This window comes from Echinops telfairi, unplaced genomic scaffold (assembly GCF_000313985.2).
Source record: "Echinops telfairi isolate 266 unplaced genomic scaffold, ASM31398v2 ScPeMD7_7427;HRSCAF=8465, whole genome shotgun sequence".
Lineage (NCBI taxonomy): Eukaryota > Metazoa > Chordata > Mammalia > Afrosoricida > Tenrecidae > Echinops > Echinops telfairi.
The window spans coordinates 8309382-8317167 of record NW_022111327.1 but is presented as its reverse complement, the minus strand read 5'-3'; the positions used below and the strand labels follow the sequence as shown (position 1 = coordinate 8317167).

Here is a 7786-nt window from a genome sequence, read left to right as displayed (position 1 = left end):
CCATTCCCCACCCCCACCCCCACCCCCGGCCAATGATTTAAAAGCATTCTGTGCAGCAAGTAAAGGTGATGTGAAGAACTGGTTATAAGTAGGAATAGGTTCCACAGATTCAACGTGCAGCTAATTGACCTAACGCTGTCATGGATGTAGGAGTCATTGTGAAGTGGGAGGTTTCTAACCCTCTCACAATGTTGGTCCCCTCCCCTGCAGCCCCCACCATCAAATAAGTCTTCCACAGTCTTCCTTGTCTTTCTTAGGGTCACTATATACAATTTATGGAACAACTTAGCCCGGGTCCCCTTGTAGAGGTCTTCATGTCCAACCCTCAAGGAGACAAGGTCTCCATGGCCCCTCCTCACATTTTATACCTTTCTCCAAAATTACTGGTGGCGTAGTGATTATGAGTTGTGTTGCTAACTGCAAGACCACCAGCTCAAAAACACCAGCTTCTCTGAGGGAAAAAGAGGGGGCTTGTTACTCCCCTAAAGAGTTCGTCTTAGAAACGCACAAGGTCAGTTCTACCTGCTTCTGTAGGGGTCTCTGGGAGTCAGCGTCAACTTGTGAATTTGATTTTCTGTTGAGCTTTGCTTCTGTCACGACCACTGACTGGCACCTTCCCAGGGTTAGGCCAATCTTCCCTTGGTAGGACGCCAAACTGTGCTATCATTCCCACCCTACTCCCCAAAGGTCCCTTCCCTCGTGGTGTCTGTTCTCAATGGGGTATGAAGCAGCTGTGAGGGTGCTTCTGGGAATTCATAGAAATCGGAATGATAAGAGAAAGACAATTTTCCCTCCACATGTTTGAAGCCAGCACCCACCCCCCACCCCAAACACAGCACCACCACCAAGGAAGCCAACTCTGGGCCAGGTTACATTTTACTAGGTGTAATCCGAATGCACAGGCCCTTAGGGAGCCAAGAATAACCTTGGTTCCCCCAACTCCTCTTTCTGAATAAAAGCACCAAACTATAGCCTGGGCCTGCCCACTTGCTCTTAGGTGAAGCTCTAGAGCAGAGGTCCTCAACCTGTGGGTCACGACCCCCTTGGGAGTCGAATGACCCTTTCACAGAGGTCACCTGATTCATAACAGTAGCAAAATGACAGTGATGAAGTAGCAACGAAAATAATTTTACAGTTGGGGGGGTCACCACAACACGAGGAACTGTGGGAAAGGGTTTCGGCATGAGGAAGGTTGAGAACCACTGCTCTAGATCATGTCTGTGCCCTCTGTATCCTGGCATTCCATGGTTTCTTCCCACATTCACATGCCAAGCAGCATTTGGCACCAACTTCACCTGCTCCCTCCTGGGATGTATCAGCCCATGGAGAGCTGGGGGTGGCAGGGGTCAGGGGGCAGAAGGTGGAGTAGGAGGAGGTGCAGGGTTCATCATCAAGAGTAGAAGAATGGTCCCAATGAGCGCAGCAGTCTCACAAAATAAGGGCTGCTCTGGGAGTTAACATCTTTCACAGGATGGGGGTCGGGGTGGGGAAGAGCTGGTGGCGCTGAGCAAGAACTAAGCAGGAGCCTCCAGGTTTCGGAGCAAGCTTGAAAGGCTACCGGAGACCTGGCTCCCTCTGAAACATTAATTATGACAGCCGGGTATCTGGGACGGAAGCCAGGAAGGCCAGCCTTGAACTCAATGACTAGCCCCACTCAGTGACCGAGTGGGCACAGCCCTTCACCTGGGGGCCACACTCCTCTCTCTGGCCTCAGTGTGTCTTCTGTTGGGAGTGAGGGTATCGTGTGCCTGTGTATCTGTGTGTGTTGAATCGTGAGCTGTGCCGCTCTGTGAACCATGATATATTTGTGCATTGTGTGTGCCTGCCTCATTGGGTGTCTGTGTGTTGTCTTATGTTTCTACCATGCTGGCTGGACTATGCCTGTGCTGCACCTCTGTGTATGTATGTATATCGCCTTACAAATATGTCATGTCTACATCATTCCCTGTGTTTTGTATGTTGCACTTCTACACCATGCTACATGTCTGTACCATGTTGTGTCTCTACCTAATTGTAGATGCTTGGTCTCTGTACCCTGTTCCCTTTGTTCACCCTGCCTCCCGTGTGCACTGCAGTTCAGCCTCCAGTGGTGGGCTGGGGTAGGGATCATGGCACAGCCGTGTACAAACCCAGCACCACAGTCTGGGGCCTGGGGCTGCCACTTTAGGTGAGGTGGTAAGCTATGGATAACTACTCCCAACCACAAAGCCCTCCCCACAGTTGGTGTCTTGTTTCACCCGGAATGGAAAAATGTCTGAGGGAGGAACTTTGGAATTAGAAGATTCCAAGAAGGAAACAGCGTTGGGAAGATGGTTGTCTCTATGAAGATGGGAAGGGCTTCCATTGGTGGCAACAGCTGTCAATCTCTCCTTCAGGCCAGGTGGAAGGACTGGGGTTGTTCCCCACAGTCACAGTGGCATGCATGCTTAAACATTGTGGAAGAGCTGGACGGACAGACACCTCCAAAAGGGAGCTTTGCCAGAGAGGTCCCCATTGTGGTCAATAGAGGGCGATATTGTGTTGATTGTGAGGGATGTAGTGGCGCCTCAGGGTACCGAATTCCAAAAAGGCAGCTCCTCTCAGCAGAATAGGGGGAGAGCCCTTGCCATGCTTGTCTGATTTGAGACTGAGTTAGGGAATGTGGCCAACAATGAATACTCGCCACCCTGCTCCTGGGAACCTGTAGGATCCTCATACAGAGGATTTGGGGGCCTCTGACAGCTTCTTAGGAGCCCTGGTGGCATAGTGGTGTCACTTTGGGCTTCCATCCACACGGTCAGCAGTTAGAAATCATCTGCTACTCCCAAGTAGAAAGATGGGGCTTTCTACTTCCATCAAGAGTGACACTCTCTAAAATCCACAGGGGCAGTTCTACCCTGTCCTATAGGGTCACCATGTGAATGAATGAGTGACAGAAGACTCATAGGACACCCTGGATGCACTGTTAAGCATTGAGCTGCTAACCACACAAGGTAGGTGGTTCAAACCCACCACCCGCTCTACTGGAGAAAGATGAGGCTGTGTACTCCTGTAATGATTTAGAGCAGGCCTCCTCAAACTACAGCCCACAGGCCACATGCGGGCCCGCCGAGGACATTTATCCAGACCGCCAGGTGTTTTTGCCCCGTTTATTTTTTTACTTCAAAATATGTGCACTGTGCACAGGAATTTGTTCACATTTTTTTTAAAAAAACTATATTCTGGCCCTCCAACGGGTCTGAGGGACAGTGAACTGGCCCCCTGTTTAAAAAGTTTGAGGACCCCTGATGTAGAGCTTCAGAAACCCCAAGAAGCAGTTCTACAGGGTGGCTAGATGGCAGAATGGAGTTTATCGGATTCTTGTCTTTGGCCCGGGCCTCTCCATTTTCTGCTGTTCCCTATTTACGTAAAATAAAAGTAAAATGTTTTCCTGTTTTCCCATAACTCCAGTATGCATACTGGCATACAAAAGTGAGGTGTGTTTTACAGAAGTTAATATTGGGGGGGGGGGCGTTTAATGCACCTGTCTTCACTACCCAGAAAAAATGGAACCACATCCTAAACCATCATAACCATCTTAGCGACCACCTAGTCTGGTCACCATCTGAGGCCCAGAGAGGGGCAGACAAACTCCCACTGGACAGAATGCCGGGCTTCTGACCCCAAGGCTTCGCTCCACCCCAGCCCCTGGCCCTCTAGCTACACAGAAAGCAGTTTTTCAGATCTAGCCGCTCCCACCTCGCTGCTCGGTGACCACGCCCTTTCTAGTCTTCAAGGTCCATGGCTTCCATTTTGCCTCCCACCCCTAGACCCAGCTGGAGCAACAGCTGGCTGGCCCCCTCTTGCGTCCCCTGGGCGTGATGCAGATTGCCCCAAACGGGATAATTGACCGAGTGTGCAAATTAGACACAGATCCATTGCATCGATTAACATTTCCAATTAAACTCCTGGGTTAGGCTGTGTATCAGCGATTTGAGTCATCAACGGGTATGTAAATGCAAATCACTTCCAAAGCAGCAAAGCCAGTGGGAAGTGCCTTATGATGGGGTGGAAATAGCAGCGCTCCTACCAAACCTAGGGGCTCATCTGCTTCTCTGGGGTGCCTAAATTGGGTTATGACTCTTTGGCTATTACTGGATCCAGTTCCCAAAGCGCAGCCCTCACACCCGAAATGGACTCTGGCCCTGCAGGACAGCGCTATGGGTCCTTTCTCGCCCCCTGTTGGTGAAGCATATGTGTTGCTGAGTTGGTAGGTGGGTCCATCCACCCAGGGTCCACAGAGAACTGCATAGTCCTTAGCTGGTGCAGAAGCTGGGGGCAACTGGCCAACTGAAGCTTAAGCCGCACCTAAGATGCCTGGAGAACCACACTTATCTTCCAGAGTAGTGGTGCCTACACCACGGCCACTCACAAAGGGTTCCTATTCCCCATTAGTGGCATTACTGGGGTTGGTGTCACCTAGTAAGGTAACAGGTGCATTGGTTTCATAGTGGTTATGCACTGGACTGTGATCTGCAGGGTGGGCAACTCAAAACCACAGCAGCTCTATGGGGCAGAGACAGGGTTTTCGACTCCTGTAAAGAGTTAGTCATGGGAACTTATAGGGGCAGTTCTACTCTGTCCTATTCAGTCACTATGAGAGTATGAGTCGGCATTGACTGGATGGCAGCGTGTTTGGTTTGTCTGTCCTTCTGTTTGGTTTTTGGAGTCAGATCACTCATGGTGACACAATCTCCATCACCTACGGAGTGCTTGCCAATGTTTAGTACCCATTTCACTCACCAAATACTATGTGAGAAAGAGTTAGAAGTTACTTCAACATCATAGTTCTTAGATCATAAGAATGCTAACAGACCAATTGTTGGGCAGAATCTTCCTGTATTGTGTTAACATGATTAGTTAGAACATAATTAATAGCTGAGTGGAAACCTTTTCTCACTCTCTCTCTTGTTATATCTCCTTCTTTTCTTTTAATTACTACTTCATTTGCAAGAAAAAAAAAAGGTTCGCAAATACTATTACCACAATATTGCAGCTGAAACACCAGAAAATTGGGCATCTTCAGTGATTAGGGGAGGGAAAGAAATCCCAGCAGCAAGGAAAACAATAGGGTATGCTTGTATTGCTAGAGGGGGGAAAAACACGATAGGAAGCACCACTGTAATTGGATTATGACAACTCTGCTCCAGAATGGTAGAAGGCTCAAAATGCAAATTAGCAGAGAGTTGAAGGATTCCTGGTGGCATAGTGGGGCACGATAACCACAAGGTTAGTGGTTCAAACCTGGCCGCTCCTAAGAAGACAGGCGAGGTTGCCTGCTACAGTAAAGATTGACATTTAATCTCAGAAACCTACAGGGGCCCTATAGGGTTACTATGTGTCAGAGTCGACTTGAGGGCACTGAATTGTTATAGCTGGGTTTCTGAAGGAAAAAAAAAGGTTTTTGTTCTAATAAATTGCAGGGATATTTTTTATAAAAAGAAAAAAGAAAAATTTTCTGGTGAAACACTGCATTATAAAAAACCTTACAGAGAGTGCATGTGGTATTATCCCTTTTGACTCTGTCATCTGGTGCCAGCCGCACCCCCTGTACCTGCCCCCTAGTGACGCCTCTGCTCCCCACAGGCCTGAGAAGGACTGTATTTATTTAACAAAGGCAGACACAACCACACCGTGATGGGAATGGAGGCTCCAGACATGACCCTAGCCACATCCCTGGTGAAAGACAACCTACCTGTCTTGGCCAGATTTGATGCCGCCGGGCCCCCCCAACCCCGACCCAACTCCTTTGGGGTCCCAACCCCTTGCCCTTTTCTTACCCTGAAGGGAAGAAGCAAGGCAGCTGTTCAGGCTTCTGCTCCCCGAGTTTCTTCTCTTTCCCTGAGCCAAAATCTCCTGGCTCCTGAAGGTGGGTTACAGCGGTGGGAATACTATTGACTACCTAAATATTAAGGAACTCTCCTGTTTCTGGGATGAGCAGCAGCTGCCTCAGCCAAAGAGATTTTTCCGCCTCACCAGGGCAGTCAGGGCCTCTAGGCACCGTCCTTGATGACTTATTCCACGCCCCTGTCTTCTTTTCCCAGCTTTTTAGCTTTCTGTTTGCCCCTGTCTATGCTTGATCATACCTGCTCCCTGTAACTTTCTGATCTGATTTATTTTCCACCTTAGTCCCACCTCTCCCTTTGACCTCCTCTGACCTCATAATTGTCTGTGATGATGACAATGGTTGGGCTGCTCAGGCTGATGGTCCACCAGTCCCTGAGGGAGAGAAAGATGAGGCTGTCTGCTCCCAGAAAGATTTACAGTCCTCTCAATCTGATCTAATTCTAATGAATTAGAATCGATTCGACGCTATGCCATCTAATCTCACTTCATCTGATTCTGAAATCTGATTTTATTTTATAACCTTGGCCACTCTCTTTGACCTCACAGTAATCCAGTCTCTGACATTGGAAGTCCTTGCCCTCACAATAGTCATTGATGGCAGGTTCCCCATCTCTACAATCAGACTTCATTTCCCTAACTTAAGGTCAAACTCACTGCTTCAGGGCAAAGACTTAAGGATTTTTGATTTTGGGTTTTTTTTTTGTTTTTTGTTTGCTTGATACCAGGGGAAAAAAGGCAACCTGTGGGACGGCTTTCAACAAGACACCCTCTCTCCACCTCGCTGCCTGCACCCCCATCACACCCCCTGTGAACCCTTTCAATCTGTTCAGTCTCTCCTACAAGGTCCATTTGGCCTTCTAGGGGCTTGAAGGTTCTGCTTCTCGGCATCCCAAGGGCCTTCTGGCTTCAGGATGTACCGGCTGTCTGCTTTTACCCAGACCACTTCCCAATCTCTTCTCATTTTGCGTCTTTTATGGAGGGAGATGAGCCTTTTTTTTTTTTCTCCAGAAGGGAAAGGGGTTATATGGCCCTTTCTTCACACCTGGGTCTATTCATCAACCATTACCATATTAAGCCCTTTTTACCCCATGGTGCTCCGGGCTGGGGTACCTCCAGGACCCAATCACAGATCCTTCCCAATAACAATTTTGCAAATGGCCTGGTGAGAACACACTGACCTTTATACCTCGGTCATCTCAGAGCAGGGCCACAATGTTGTCACCAACAGGAATGGACCTCCTTCCGTTCCAACACCTCAGACAGCCACACGGTTGGCCTGGACTTGAGTCTGCAAAACCACGGGGGAGCAAGGCTAACATGGCTAAGGGCTTCCCTGGGCCAGCCATTGGAATAAATCTGCTCTCTGTCAATATAGCACTGCCACCGCCCCCTGCCGGCTCCCCAAAGCCAAGCCATTCACCCTTTTCCTCGCCTTTGCTTCCACAGACCATAGCCCAGAAACCTTAGGTCCAGAGACTGACACTGGCTTCTGGAAGGTGGGACCAGAGAAACAAGCCAGGGCCTCTGCCTACCTCCCAGACTCCCTCCTGGTGGGAACCGCCCCGGCACATTCCGCCCCACCCCACACCACCACCTAAGACAGGAAAGGGGGAGAGAGCTCAAGAATCAGGAAACCTTTGATCTGCCCCCCAAAGTGCGACAGGACTCTTGATAGAACCAGTGCAAAAGGAAGGCAATACCGCAGGGAGGTGAGGGGAACAGAGAAGGGCAGGGGGGAGAGACCTAAAGACCCCACTCCCCAGACAAAGACAAAGGCCAAGTGAGGGGCCCCAGGCTTATTCCATCACTACATCCCCACCAGAGAAGAAAAGGGTCCCCCCTCCGTGCCTTTACCCGATCTCTACCAAAGAAGAGGGTAGATGATAAAGGCAAAAAAGGAAGGGGGGGGGCTTCCCATTAA

At 49.5% G+C, this 7786-nt stretch overlaps 1 protein-coding gene across 4 annotated transcripts in view; it reads right to left on the bottom strand.

The window, feature by feature from the left end:
• The window catches only part of PAK3 (p21 (RAC1) activated kinase 3), a 148449-nt gene extending 141302 nt beyond the window's left edge, over nucleotides 1-7147 (bottom strand). For all 4 annotated transcript variants that reach the window (XM_045298575.1, XM_045298577.1, XM_004710052.4 and 1 more), the window contains exon 1: nucleotides 7044-7147. The gene's annotated coding sequence lies outside the window, so the exon portion shown is untranslated. The remainder of the gene's footprint in view (nucleotides 1-7043) is intronic.
• Between the last annotated feature and the right edge of the window lie 639 nt (nucleotides 7148-7786).